The sequence below is a fragment of the Hordeum vulgare genome, chromosome 3H, assembly GCF_904849725.1.
Source record: "Hordeum vulgare subsp. vulgare chromosome 3H, MorexV3_pseudomolecules_assembly, whole genome shotgun sequence".
Classification (NCBI taxonomy): domain Eukaryota; kingdom Viridiplantae; phylum Streptophyta; class Magnoliopsida; order Poales; family Poaceae; genus Hordeum; species Hordeum vulgare.
In genome coordinates this window covers 382,384,922-382,399,982 of record NC_058520.1, presented here as the reverse complement: position 1 = coordinate 382,399,982, position 15,061 = coordinate 382,384,922, and positions in this window count along the sequence as shown.

Below are 15,061 nucleotides of genomic sequence, written 5' to 3'. Positions count from 1 at the left end.
AACCGCACGCTAAACAGTTACAAATATGCGCGAGAGTTGGAAAATATTATTCTAAGCGAAATTCTACATGTATAATTTGTCGTGATCCGACACATGGTTTAAAAACTATGGGCGTTTGAAAATATGTTTTTTTTCTGAAATTCTTCGTAATAGCTAAAATCGCAGAACTGAAAAAAGGGCATGGGCCGAATCTGTACATGGGCCTAGCAGGGCATGGGCGCAACATTAAAAAACGCACAAGGCATGGTTAGCAGGGCTCCTTACCTCGGGACTGGCCCGGGTCGGTGGAGCTGGACCGCGGTGAAGCTGGGCCGGCCTTGGGGAGGCGCTTCCGCACGCTGGCCTGGTCGGTGGGGAGGCGGCCTCGGTGGCTGACGTGGAGCTGAACCGCGGGGACGCTGGCCTGGGGAGGCTTGGGAACAGACCCAGATAGGCTGGATCTGGAGGCTGGCGCACAAGGACGATGGCGACGGGGCAGCCCCCGCAGTCGCGAGGCACGGGCAGGGGCACGAGGCTGTGGGCTACTCCTGGTGGCGGTCGCGCAGGAGGCCAGGGCACCTGACACGGACGCCATCGGAGTGAGGGCAGGGAGGGTGCGTTTGCATTTGCTCGAGGGAAGGCTCGGGCACAAGGAGCTTGTTAGTTCGTGGAATGGGGACGCCGAGGTGGGGATCGGGCTTCTGGCGGCTAGGGTTAGGTCTAGGGTTAGGTTACATTCATATATAAATAGCCACTATATCTAAATGGTGTCTAATTGGCCCTCCGATCTAAATCGAACGGTCGCGAATGAATAGGCTAGGGAGTCCAGTGGACAAACCGATGATGGTTTGCTGTAAAACGGGGTTGATCCGGATGTCACGACACCCGGTATGGGCCCTAGGGGGTTTTCGAGCTAGGTTGCGGGCAGGGTCGATGCATCGTGCAGAGGGGCTAGGCAGAGATGAGAGGGAAAATAAACAACCCGGCAATAGAGTTTAAAGCAACGAAATACGTCCGACGTTGGACCAGCTATAGTGCTGCTGTAGGTTTAACGATCCGGGTATCAAACAAACGCCGATCGCGATGAAATTTGACAGGCGGCTTACCTACACTATATTGACACCGCACGCCAACTTTCAACCTAATCCGATAAAGTTTGATACAAAATTTTAAAACAAATGTTTTAACGATGTCGCAGGCACGTGCGTGTTTGGTTTGTCTCGAAACGGTCAAAGCCAAACTGGGAGAGAACCGACAACTAACGATGGATGCAAGTTTTGGAAACACACGACAACGGAGTGCTGATGCAATGTGGGTGATGCGAATGATGCGACAAGCAAATAATCACACATCAGCAACGTAATAAAAGGGGAATCTTCTAGAGCGTCGGTCTAGGGTTGTCACAACTCCCCTACACTAACAAGAGATCTCCCCCCGAGATCTAAGAATGAAAAGGGAAGAGGAAGAGAAAGAGGTAAAACTTAGTCGCTTCTTGGAAAAACAAGTGAAACCAATGAATCTTGAATGTGGAAAATAGGTGAAGAATGAGACGAAGAACAAGCAAGAATTCAAACAAATTTTTGGCAACACTTCGGTAGGAAAAAGGGATTTTTTTATAAGATGGAAAGATCTTAAGAAGATTCACAACAAACCAACTAAATTGAATAAGCAACGAGAGAACATGATCTTGATAGAAGAATGATGGGGAACGTCGCATGGGAAACAAAAATTTTCCTACGCGCACGAAGACCTATCATGGTGATGTCCATCTACGAGAGGGGATTTCCGATCTACGTACCCGTGTAGATCGCACAGCAGAAGCGTTAGTGAACGCGGTTGATGTAGTGGAACGTCCTCATGTCCCTCGATCCGCCCCGCGAACCGTCCCACGAACCGTCCCGCGATCCGTCCCGCGATCTAGTGCCGAACGGACAGCACCTCCGCGTTCAGCACACGTACAGCTCGACGATGATCTCAGCATTCTTGATCCAGCAAGAGAGACGGAGAGGTAGATGAGTTCTCCGGCAGCGTGACGACGCTTCAGAGGTTGGTGATGATCTAATCTCGGCAGGGCTCCGCTCGAGCTCCGCAGAGACGCGATCTAGAGGTAAAACCGTGGAGTTATGTGGTCGGGCTGCGTTGGAAAAGTTGTCTCTAATCAGCCCTAATTGCTCCATATATATAGGAGGAGGGAGGGGAGGCTTGCCTTGAGGCTCAAGGAGCCCCAAGGGATGCGCCACCAAGGGAGGAGGAGTCCTCCTCCAATCCTAGTCCAACTAGGATTGGAAAGTGGAGTCCTTCTCTCCTTTCCCACCTCCGTTTTTTTCTTTCTCTTTGATTTTCTATCCTTGGCGCATAGGACCTTCTTGGGATATCCCACCAGCCCACCAAGGGCTGGTGTGCCACCCCGAAGGCCTATGGGCTTCCCCGGGGTGGGTTGCCCCCCCGGTGAACACCCGGAACCCATTCGTCATTCCCGGTAGATTCCCGGTAACTCCGAAAACCTTCCGGTAATCAAATGAGGTCATCCTATATATCAATCTTCGTTACGCATAAAACAACGTCGAACCTTAAGTGTGCAGACCCTGCGGGTTCGAGAACTATGTAGACATGACCCGAGTGACTCCTCGGTCAATATCCAATAGCGGGACCTGGATGCCCATATTGGATCCCACATATTCTACGAAGATCTTATCGTTTGAACCTCAGTGCCAAGGATTCATATAATCCCGTATGTCATTCACTTTGTCCTTTGGTATGTTACTTTCCCGAGATTCGATCATTAGTATCCACATACCTATTTCAATCTCGTTTACCGGCAAGTCTCTTTACTCGTACCGTAATACAAGATCCCGCAACTTACATTAAGTCACATTGCTTGCAAGGCTTGTGTGTGATGTTGTATTACCGAGTGGGCCCCGAGATACCTCTCCGTCACACGGAGTGACAAATCCTAGTATCGATCCATACTAACTCAACGAACACCTTCGGAGATACCTGTAGAGCATCCTTATAGTCACCCAGTTACGTTGCGACGTTTGATACACACAAAGCATTCCTCCGGTGTCAGTGAGTTATATGATCTCATGGTCATAGGAACAAATACTTGACACGCAGAAAACAGTAGCAACAAAATGACACGATCAACATGCTACGTCTATTAGTTCGGGTGCAGTCCATCACGTGATTCTCCTAATGACGTGATCCAGTTATCAAGCAACAACACCTTGTATATAATCAGAAGACCCTGACTATCTTTGATCAACTGGCTAGCCAACTAGAGGCTTTCTAGGGACAGTGTTTTGTGTATGTATCCACACATGTATATAAGTCTTCATTCAATACAATTATAGCATGGATAATAAACGATTATCTTGATACAGGAATTATAATAACAACTATATTTATTATTGCCTCTAGGGCATAATTCCAACAGTCTCCCACTGGCACTAGAGTCATTAATCTAGCCCTCACATCATCATGCGAATTACATTGTAATAAATCTAACACCCATACAGTTCTGGTGTTGATCATGCTTTGCCCGTGGAAGAGGTTTAGTCAGCGGGTCTGCTACATTCAGATCCGTGTGCACTTTGAATATATTTACGTCCTCCCCTTCACGTAGTCGCGGATGAGGTTGAAGCGTCGTTTGATGTGTCTGGTCTTCTTGTGAAATCGTGGTTCCTTTGCTAAGGCAATGGCACCCATGTTGTCACAGAACAAGGTTATTGGATTCAGTGCGCTTGGCACCACTCCAAGATCCGTCACGAACTGCTTCATCCAGACACCCTCCTTAGCTGCCTCCGAGGCAGCCATGTACTCCGCTTCACATGTAGAATCTGCTACGACGCTTTACTTGGAACTACACCATCTTACCGCACCCCCATTAAGAATAAATATGTATCCGGTCTGCGACTTAGAGTCGTCCGGATCTGTGTCAAAGCTTGCATCGACGTAACCCTTTACGGCGAGCTCTTCGTCACCTCCATACACGAGAAACATCTCCTTAGTCCTTTTCAGGTACTTCAGGATATTCTTGACCGTCGTCCAGTGATCCACTCCTGGATTACTCTGGAACCTACCTGCCATACTTATGGCCAGGCTAACGTCCGGTCTAGTGCACATCATTGCATACATGATAGAACCTATGGCTGAAGCATAGGGGACGGTGCTCATATGCTCTCTATCCTTATCAGTTGCTGGGCACTGAGTCTTACTCAATCTCGTACCTTGTAAAACCGGCAAGAACCCTTTCTTGGACTGTTCCATTTTGAACCTCTTCAAAACTTTATCAAGGTATGTGCTTTGTGAAAGTCCTATCAGGCGTTTCGATCTATCCCTGTAGATCTTAATGCCTAGAATGTAAGCAACTTCTCCTAGGTCCTTCATAGAGAAACTTTTATTCAAGTAATCCTTTATGCTCTCTAAAAACTCTACGTTGTTTCCAATCAGTAATATGTCATCCACATATAATAATAGAAACGCCACATAGCTCCCACTCACTTTCTTGTAAATACAAGATTCTCCAACCACTTGTATAAACCAAAATGCTTTGATCACCTCATCAAAGCGTTTGTTCCAACTCCGAGATGCTTGCACCAGTCCATAAATGGATCGCTGGAGCTTGCACACCTTGTTAGCATTCTTAGGATCGACAAAACCTTCGGGTTGCATCATATACAACTCTTCCTTAAGGAAACCATTAAGGAATGCCATTTTTACATCCATCTGCCAGATTTCATAATCGAAAAATGCAGCTATTGCTAACATGATTCTGACGGACTTAAGCATCGCTACGGGTGAGAATGTCTCATCGTAGTCAACTCCTTGAACTTGTGAAAAACCCTTTGCCACAAGTCGAGCTTTATAAACGGTCACATTGCCGTCAGCGTCCCTCTTTTTCTTAAAGATCCATTTGTTCTGAATAGCCTTGCGACCCTCAGGTAGTACTTCCAAAGTCCACACTTTGTTTTCATACATGGACCCTATCTCGGACTTCATGGCCTCCAGCCATTTGTTGGAATCTGAGCCCACCATTGCTTCTTCATAATTTGTAGGTTCATTGTTGTCTAACAACATGATTGACAAAACGGGATTACCGTACCACTCTGGAGAAGCACGTGGTCTCGTCGACCTGCGTGGTTCGATAGGAACTTGAACCGGAGTTTCATGATCATCATCATCAACTTCCTCCTCAACCGGCGTCCCAACGACAGGGGTTTCCCGTTGCCCTGTGCCACCATCCAGAGGGATGAGAGGTTCGATAACCTCATCAAGTTCTATCTTCCTCCCACTCAATTCTCCTGAGAGAAACTCCTTCTCGAGAAAAGCTCCGTTTTTAGCAACAAACACTTTGCCCTCGGATTTGAGATAGAAGGTGTACCCAACTGTCTCTTTTGGGTAACCTATGAAGACGCACTTTTCCGCTTTGGGTTCAAGCTTTTCAGGCTGAAGCTTTTTGACATAAGCATCACATCCCCAAACTTTAAGAAACGACAACTTTGGCCTTTTGCCATACCATAGTTCGTATGGTGTCGTCTCAACGGATTTTGATGGTGCCCTATTTAAAGTGAATGCAGTTGTGTCTAATGCATAACCCCAAAACGATAACGGCAAATCGGTAAGAGACATCATAGATCGCACCATCTCTAATAAAGTACAATTACGACGTTCGGACAGACCATTACACTGTGGTGTTCGAGGCGGTGTCAACTGTGAAACAATTCCACATTGTCTTAAGTGAGCACCAAACTCGAAACTCAGATATTCACCCCCATGATCAGACCGTAGGAACTTGATCTTCTTGTTATGATGATTTTCAACTTCACTCTGAAATTGCTTGAACTTTTCAAATGTTTCTGACTTGTGCTTCATTAAGTAGACATAACCATATCTGCTCAAATCGTCAGTGAAGGTGAGAAAATAACGATATCCGCCGCGTGCCTCCACGCTCATCGGACCGCACACATCGGTATGTATGATTTCCAACAAGTCACTGGCACGCTCCATTGTTCCGGAGAACAGAGTTTTAGTCATCTTGCCCATGAGGCATGGTTCGCACGTGTTAAGTGAATCAAAGTCAAGTGACTCCAAAAGTCCATCGGTATGGAGTTTCTTCATGCGCTTTACACCAATATGACCTAAGCGGCAGTGCCATAAAAACATGGCTCTATCATTGTTAACTCTAAATCTTTTGGTCTCAATGTTATGTATATGTGTATCGTCACTATCAAGATTCAATATGAACAATCCTCTCACATTGGGTGCATGACCATAAAAGATGTTACTCATAGAAATAGAAAAACCTTTATTCTCTGACTTAAAAGAGTAACCGTCTCGCAATAAACAAGATCCAAATATAATGTTCACGCTCAACGCATGCACTAAATAACAATTATTCAAGTTCATAACTAATCCTGATGGTAACTGAAGTGAAACTGTGCAGACGGCGATTGCATCAACCTTGGAACCATTTCCTACGCGCATCGTCACTTCATCTTTCGGCAGCCTTCGCCTATTCCGCAGTTCCTGTTTCGAGTTGCAAATATGAGCAACAGAACCGGTATCGAATACCCAGGCACTACTACGAGAGCTGGTTAAGTACACATCAATAACATGTATATCAAATATACCTGATTTTTCTTTGGCCGCCTTCTTATCAGCCAGATACTTGGGGCAGTTGCGCTTCCAGTGACCCATACCCTTGCAATAGTAGCACTCTGTTTCAGGCTTAGGTCCAGCTTTGGGTTTCTTTGTCAGATTCGCAACAGGCTTGCCGCTCTTCTTTGAATCACCCTTCTTGCCTTTGCCGTTTCTCTTGAAACTAGTGGTCTTATTCACCATCAACACTTGATGCTCTTTACGGAGTTCAGACTCTGTGACTTTCAGCATCGCAAACAACTCGCCGGCCGACTTGTTCATCCCTTGCATGTTGTAGTTCAACGCAAAGCCCTTACAGCTTGGCGGCACTGATTGAAGAATTCTGTCAGTGATAGCCTCTTGCGGGAGTTCAATCCCAAGCTCAGCTAGACGGTTTGAGTACCCAGACATTTTGAGCACATGTTCACTGACAGACGAATTCTCCTCCATCTTGCAAGCATAGAATTTATCAGAGGTCTCATACCTCTCGATCCGGGTGTTCTTCTGAAAGATAAACTTCAACTCCTGGAACATCTCATTTGCTCCATGACGCTCAAAGCGACGTTGAAGTCCCGGTTCTAAGCCATACAAGACTGCACATTGAACTACTGAGTAGTCCTCCTTACGTGTTAACCAAGCGTTCTTAACATCCTGGTCAGCCGTAGCGGGTGGTTCATCTCCTAGCGCAGCATTAAGGACATAATCCTTCTTCCCATCTTGTAGGATCAACTTAAGATTACGAGCCCAGTCTACAAAGTTGCTTCCATCATCTTTCAACTTAGCTTTCTCTAGGAACGTATTAAAATTCAGAGTGACTGTCGCGTGAGCCATGATCTACAACACAAATATATTCAAAGTGGACTTAGACTATGTTCAAGATAATTAGAGTTTAACTTAATCAAATTACTTGCTAAACTCCCACTCAAAAAGTACATCTCTCTAGTCATTTGAGTGGTTCACGACCCACTTACACTAGCTCAAGTCCGATCATCACGTGAGTTCAGTATAGTTTCAGTGGTAAGCATCCCTATGCTAATCATATCAACTATATGATTCATGATCGACCTTTCGGTCTCATGTGTTCCGAGGCCATGTCTGCACATGCTAGGCTCGTCAAGCTTAACCCGAGTGTTCCGCGTGTGCAACTGTTTTGCACCCGTTGTATGTGAACGTTGAGTCTATCACACCCGATCATCACGTGGTGTCTCGAAACGACGAACTGTAGCAACGGTGCACAGTCGGGGAGAACACAATTTCTTCTTGAAATTTTAGTGAGAGATCACCTCATAATGCTACAGTCGTTCTAAGCAAAATAAGGTGCATAAAAGGATTAACATCACATGCAATTCATAAGTGACATGATATGGCCATCATTACGTGCTCCTTGATCTCCATGACCAAAGCACCAGCACGATCTTCTTGTCACAGACGCCACACCATGATCTCCATCAACGTGTCGCCATCGGGGTTGTCGTGCTACTCATGCTATTACTACTAAAGCTACATCCTAGCACAATAGGAAACGCATCTGCAAGCACAAACGTTAGTTTAAAGACAACCCTATGGCTCCTGCCGGTTGCCGTACCATCGACGTGCAAGTCGATATTACCTATTACAACATGATCATCTCATACATCCAATATATCACATCACATCGTTGGCCATATCACATCACAAGCATACCCTGCAAAAACAAGTTAGACGTCCTCTAATTTTGTTGTTGCATGTTTTACGTGGTGACCATGGGTATCTAGTAGGATCGGATCCTACTTACGCAAACACCACAACGGAGATATATGAATTGCTATTTAACCTTATCCAAGGACCTCCTCGGCAAATCCGATTCAACTAAAGTTGGAGAAACCGACACTTGCCAGTCATCTTTGAACATCGGGGTTACTCGTGGCGATGAAACCAGTCTCTCGTAAGCGTACGAGTAATGTCGGTCCAAGCCGCTTCAATCCAACAATACCGCGGAATCAAGAAAAGACTAAGGGGGGAAGCAAAACGCACATCACCGCCCACAAAAAATTTTGTGTTCTACTCGAGAAGACATCTACGCATGAACCTAGCTCTGATATCACTGATGGGGAACGTCGCATGGGAAACAAAAATTTTCCTACGCGCACGAAGACCTAACATGGTGATGTCCATCTACGAGAGGGGATTTCTGATCTACGTACCCTTGTAGATCGCACGGCAGAAGCGTTAGTGAACGCGGTTGATGTAGTGGAATGTCCTCTCGTCCCTCGATCCGCCCCGCGAACCGTCCCACGAACCGTCCTGCGATCCGTCCCGCGATCTAGAGCCGAATGGACAGCACCTCCGCGTTCAGCACACGTACAGCTCGACGATGATCTCTGCCTTCTTGATCCAACAAGAGAGACGGAGAGGTAGATGAGTTCTCCGACAGCGTGACGGTGCTCCGGAGGTTCGTGATGATCTAATCTCGGCAGGGCTCCACCCGAGCTCCGCAGAGACGCGATCTAGAGGTAAAACCGTGGAGTTATGTGGTCGGGCTGCCTTGGAAAAGTTGTCTCTAATCAGCCCTAATTGCTCCATATATATAGGAGGAGGGAGGGGAGGCTTGCCTTGAGGCTCAATGAGCCCCAAGGGCTGCGCCACCAAGGGAGGAGGAGTCCTCCTCCAATCCTAGTCCAACTAGGATTGGAAAGTGGAGTTCTTCTCTCCTTTCCCACCTCCCTTTTTTTTCTTTCTCTTTGATTTTCTATCCTTGGCGCATAGGACCTTCTTGGGCTGTCCCACCAGCCCACCAAGGGCTGGTCTGCCACCCCCAAGGCCTATGGGTTTCCCCGGGGTGGGTTGCCCCCCCGGTGAACACCCGGAACCCATTCGTCATTCCCGGTACATTCCCGGTAACTCCGAAAACCTTCCGGTAATCAAATGAGGTCATCCTATATATCAATCATCATTTCCGGACAATTCCGGAAACCCTCGTGACATCCGTGATCTCATCCGGGACTCCGAACAACATCCGGTAACCAACCATATAACTCAAATACGCATAAAACAACGTCGAACCTTAAGTGTGCAGACCCTGCGGGTTCGAGAACTATGTAGACATGACCCGAGTGACTCCTCGGTCAATATACAATAGAGGGACCTGGATGCCCATATTGGATCCCACTTATTCTACGAAGATCTTATCGTTTCAACCTCAGTGCCAAGGATTCATATAATCCCGTATGTCATTCCCTTTGTCCTTCGGTATGTTACTTTCCCGAGATTCGATCGTTAGTATCCACATACCTATTTCAATCTCGTTTACCGGCAAGTCTCTTTACTCGTACCGTAATACAAGATCCCGCAACTTACATTAAGTCACATTGCTTGCAAGGCTTGTGTGTGATGTTGTATTACCGAGTGGGCCCCGAGATACCTCTCCGTCACACGGAGTGACAAATCCCAGTATCGATCCATACAAACTCAACGAACACCTTCGGAGATACCTGTAGAGCATCCTTATAGTCACCCAGTTACGTTGCGACGTTTGATACACACAAAGCATTCCTCCGGTGTCAGTGAGTTATATGATCTCATGGTCATAGGAACAAATACTTGACACGCAGAAAACAGTAGCAACAAAATGACACGATCAACATGCTACGTCTATTAGTTCGGGTGCAGTCCATCACGTGATTCTCCTAATGACGTGATCCAGTTATCAAGCAACAACACCTTGTATATAATCAGAAGACCCTGACTATCTTTGATCAACTGGCTAGCCAACTAGAGGCTTGCTAGGGACAGTGTTTTGTGTATGTATCCACACATGTATATAAGTCTTCATTCAATACAATTATAGCATGGATAATAAACGATTATCTTGATACAGGAATTATAATAACAACTATATTTATTATTGCCTCTAGGGCATAATTCCAACAGTCTCCCACTGGCACTAGAGTCATTAATCTAGCCCTCACATCATCATGCGAATTACATTGTAATAAATCTAACACCCATACAGTTCTGGTGTTGATCATGCTTTGCCCGTGGAAGAGGTTTAGTCAGCGGGTCTGCTACATTCAGATCCGTGTGCACTTTGCATATATTTACGTCCTCCCCTTCACGTAGTCGCGGATGAGGTTGAAGCGTCGTTTGATGTGTCTGGTCTTCTTGTGAAATCGTGGTTCCTTTGCTAAGGCAATGGCACCCGTGTTGTCACAGAACAAGGTTATTGGATTCAGTGCGCTTGCCACCACTCCAAGATCCGTCATGAACTGCTTCATCCAGACACCCTCCTTAGCTGCCTCCGAGGCAGCCATGTACTCCGCTTCACATGTAGAATCTGCTACGACGCTTTGCTTGGAACTGCACCAGCTTACCGCACCCCCATTAAGAATAAATATGTATCCGGTCTGCGACTTAGAGTCATCCGGATCTGTGTCAAAGCTTGCATCGACGTAACCCTTTACGGCGAGCTCTTCGTCACCTCCATACACGAGAAACATCTCCTTAGTACTTTTCAGGTACTTCAGGATATTCTTGACCGCCGTCCAGTGATCCACTCCTGGATTACTCTGGAACCTGCCTGCCATACTTATGGCCAGGCTAACGTCCGGTCTAGTGCACATCATTGCATACATGATAGAACCTATGGCTGAAGCATAGGGGACGGTGCTCATATGCTCTCTATCCTTATCAGTTGCTGGGCACTGAGTCTTACTCAATCTCGTACCTTGTAAAACCGGCAAGAACCCTTTCTTGGACTGTTCCATTTTGAACCTCTTCAAAACTTTAGCAAGGTGTGTGCTTTGTGAAAGTCCTATCAGGCGTTTCGATCTATCCCTGTAGATCTTAATGCCTAGAATGTAATCAACTTCTCCTAGGTCCTTCATAGAGAAACTTTTATTCAAGTAATCCTTTATGCTCTCCAAAAACTCTACGTTGTTTCCAATCAGTAATATGTGATCCACATATAATAATAGAAACGCCACAGAGCTCCCACTCACTTTCTTGTAAATACAAGATACTCCAACCACTTGTATAAACCCAAATGCTTTGATCACCTCATCAAAGCGTTTGTTCCAACTCCGAGATGCTTGCACCAGTCCATAAATGGATCGCTGGAGCTTGCACACCTTGTTAGCATTCTTAGGATCGACAAAACCTTCGGGTTGCATCATATACAACTCTTCCTTAAGGAAACCGTTAAGGAACGCCATTTTGACATTCTTCTTGATAAGATTGAGGAGAGATATGAGCACAAACTTGAAGAAGTCTTGAAGGAGACACCGGTAAGAATTGGAATGAATAGGGATAACAAGAATGAATGGAGATATATGAGAATGAAGAGACCATGAGCCACCTGAGAGTAAAACTTGAACAAGGCACCAGAATAATTGAGAGACGAACGAAGAGACAACAATTGAGAAGAATTTGGGGATGAAAGCTAAAAGATGAGAATGAAGAAATCTTCTGAAATGATGGCCTTCGGAGGATCGAGAATGAAAGGAATCTCAAATACACCGGATAGCAAGAAAGGGATTTCTCATGATCAAGAACAATTCAAGATGATAACACAAACCTGAAATGATGAATGTTCAAGAGAATGGACCAAGATTTGAGAGAAACACTTCTTAGGTCTTCCAAGCTGAAAATGATGAGGAGAACACCACCGAGATTAATTAAGACACTCTGGAATAAGAATATGAAAAGATGAGCCGATGATAAAATAATTCAGATTGACCTTGAGGAAGGAATATGACTGATGGAATGCAAACTTACATCATATTTGAAAAGATTTAGAGATCTCTCGGAAAGATTACAAGAGCCAGATAAGATCCTGGGAAAGAACCTGTGGGTTATGGGCCCACTCAAAGAAACCACCGTTGAAACAATTGCTTAGGAAGAGAGATGTTGCACCGGACAAATGAAAACTTGATGAGGTTGGGAACCTCGAAATAATTGAAAGGATTGAAAATAGAAACTTCTGAGATATCTTGAACACTCCGAATAGAATAGATAGAGATGAATGATAAGAAAGGCTTGAAGAGAATTTCCAACACTCAAAGCATTGAACAAATGAAAAGGATATGATGACACCAATATCTTGAATCGAATCCACTGGAGAGACAACAAGAATGAAGAAAGATGAACTCAAAACTCCCGAGAATATTCACCAAGAATCACCGGATACAACACGGAAGAGAAGATAGCGGAACGAACACTAAAAAGAAGACACTTGGAAGATAATTGAATCACTAAAGAAAAGGGCGTGGGGGCAAGAAAAAAACAAAGAAAACTTGGGACAGATGAGATGAAGTTCGGAAAGAAATGAGAGATTGATCTTGCAAATATTGGAGAGGATTGAATTTCCTTGAAGAGAAGCACACCGGATGAAAAAGAATCTAATATGACGACTCCGGTAGAGAAAAATTGAAAAGACAACTTGATTGAGGAAAAGAATTTGCATTCCCAAAAATATGAGAACACCACTTAGGAAAGATATGAAATCACCACTTGACATCGAAGCAACTTGAATTACCATATTGCAGCAAAACAAAGGATGAGGCTTACGAAACAAGCCGGAACAAATTCATGATAGAGATTTCACTCGATATTTTCATGGATAGGATTGCACGGGCTCGATCCTACAGTAGCCATCATGTACAAGGCAGTGCACACGAAATACGAAGCGTCCCCGAGTCGTAGCAAGCTACAAGGACTCTTTAAGGCACAACGATAACCACCGCAAGACGACCGTGAACAAACGAATCCACTAGATGTCGAACCCCAACCTCACATCATGCATCTGTTGGAAGATTGTCCTATAAGTAACTACTTTAATTCCCACCTAAGAACTCCCAAAATTTTATGGTCATGTAATCGGGTCCACGGATACAAGGAGTAAAATCCATTAGTCAACTCCTAGCAATAACACTACCCGTCCATTGTATCACATCCATCAACACATAACCAGAGATATCGGGAACTCATCTATCTCAGATCCTTGAAAACACAACGATACTAAGTATGGCAGTACCCCCAAGCTTTCTGAACCAGTACTAGGGATGTCGGGGTTATCTCGCCACTACTAGTATAGAAGCAATTTCGAACATTCTTCGTCCTGAGATACTAAGAAATCTGAATGATAACTGTTAGGGCATATTTATGCCTAAGTAATTTTGGTGATTGATGACAGTACCTTAATGGACTAATCGTGTGCATTGAGCATTTCAGATAATACATGACAAAGGGACAAGACGATTCGGCACCCTCCGTGGAATAGAAGCACGGTGTCTTCTACGATTCTCTTTGGTGGTTTTTGAGTCATAGGAACGCCGTACTATTAAGAGGGGATCCGTATTGAGAAGGTTTGGGTGGAATCAATCTTTGACGCACACACTTTATCTCCTGGTCAGCGGTAGTACCGCTCCACGACTTTAGTACCGTCATCCTTGCGGCTGTACTTCGTCGGACTTTTTGTGAAGACTTTCTTGGCGGTGGTTGGCCCGATAGTATCTTTGCGCTACCATAGGGCGCAGCGGTAGTACCGCTGCAGCCAGCGGCAGTACCGCTGGGCTTGTGCTGTGAGTGGGAAAACGGTTGGATTCCCCCCACTATATAAAGGGTTCTTCTTGCTCAAGAACCCTACCTTTGACCCTCCTAAGATCCATTGTTGCTTCCTAAGCTCAAAAGTGCCCGATCTCTCTCCCTAGCCAATCAAACTTGTTTATTTCCTAGGGATTGGTTGAGAAGGTCTAGATCTATACTTCCACTGAGAGAAGATTGATTGCCCCCACTAATCCCTTGCGGATCTTGTTACTCTTGGGTGTTTGAGCACCCTAGACAGTTGAGGTCACCTCGGAGCCACATTCCATTGCGGTGAAGCTCTGTGGTCTCTTTGGGAGCCTCCAAGTTTTGTGTGGAGTTTGCCCCAACCTTGTTTGTAAAGGTTCGGTCGCCGCCTTCAAGAGCACCTATAGTGGAATCACGGCACCTTGCATTGTGTGAGGGCGTGAGGAGAATACGGTGGCCCTAGTGGCTTACTGGGGAGCATTGTGCCTCCTCACTGCTCCAACGGAGACGTACTTCCTCTCAAAGGGAAGGAACTTCGGTAACACATCCTCATCTTCATTGGTTCCACTTGCGGTTGATGTCTACTACGCAACCTTCTCATTGTAGACGTTGTTGGGCCTCCAAGCACAGAGGTTTGTAGGACAGTAGCAATTTTCCCTCAAGTGGGTGACCTAAGGTTTATCAATCTTGGGAGGGGTAGGATGAAGATGGTCTCTCTCAAGCAACCCTGCAACCAAATAACAAAGAGTCTCTTGTGTCCCCAACACACCCAATACAATGGTAAGTTGTATAGGTGCACTAGTTCGGCGAAGAGATGGTGATACAAGTGCAATAAGGATGGTAGATATAGGTTTTTGTAATATGAAATTACAAAAACAGCAAGGTCACAAAAGGTAAA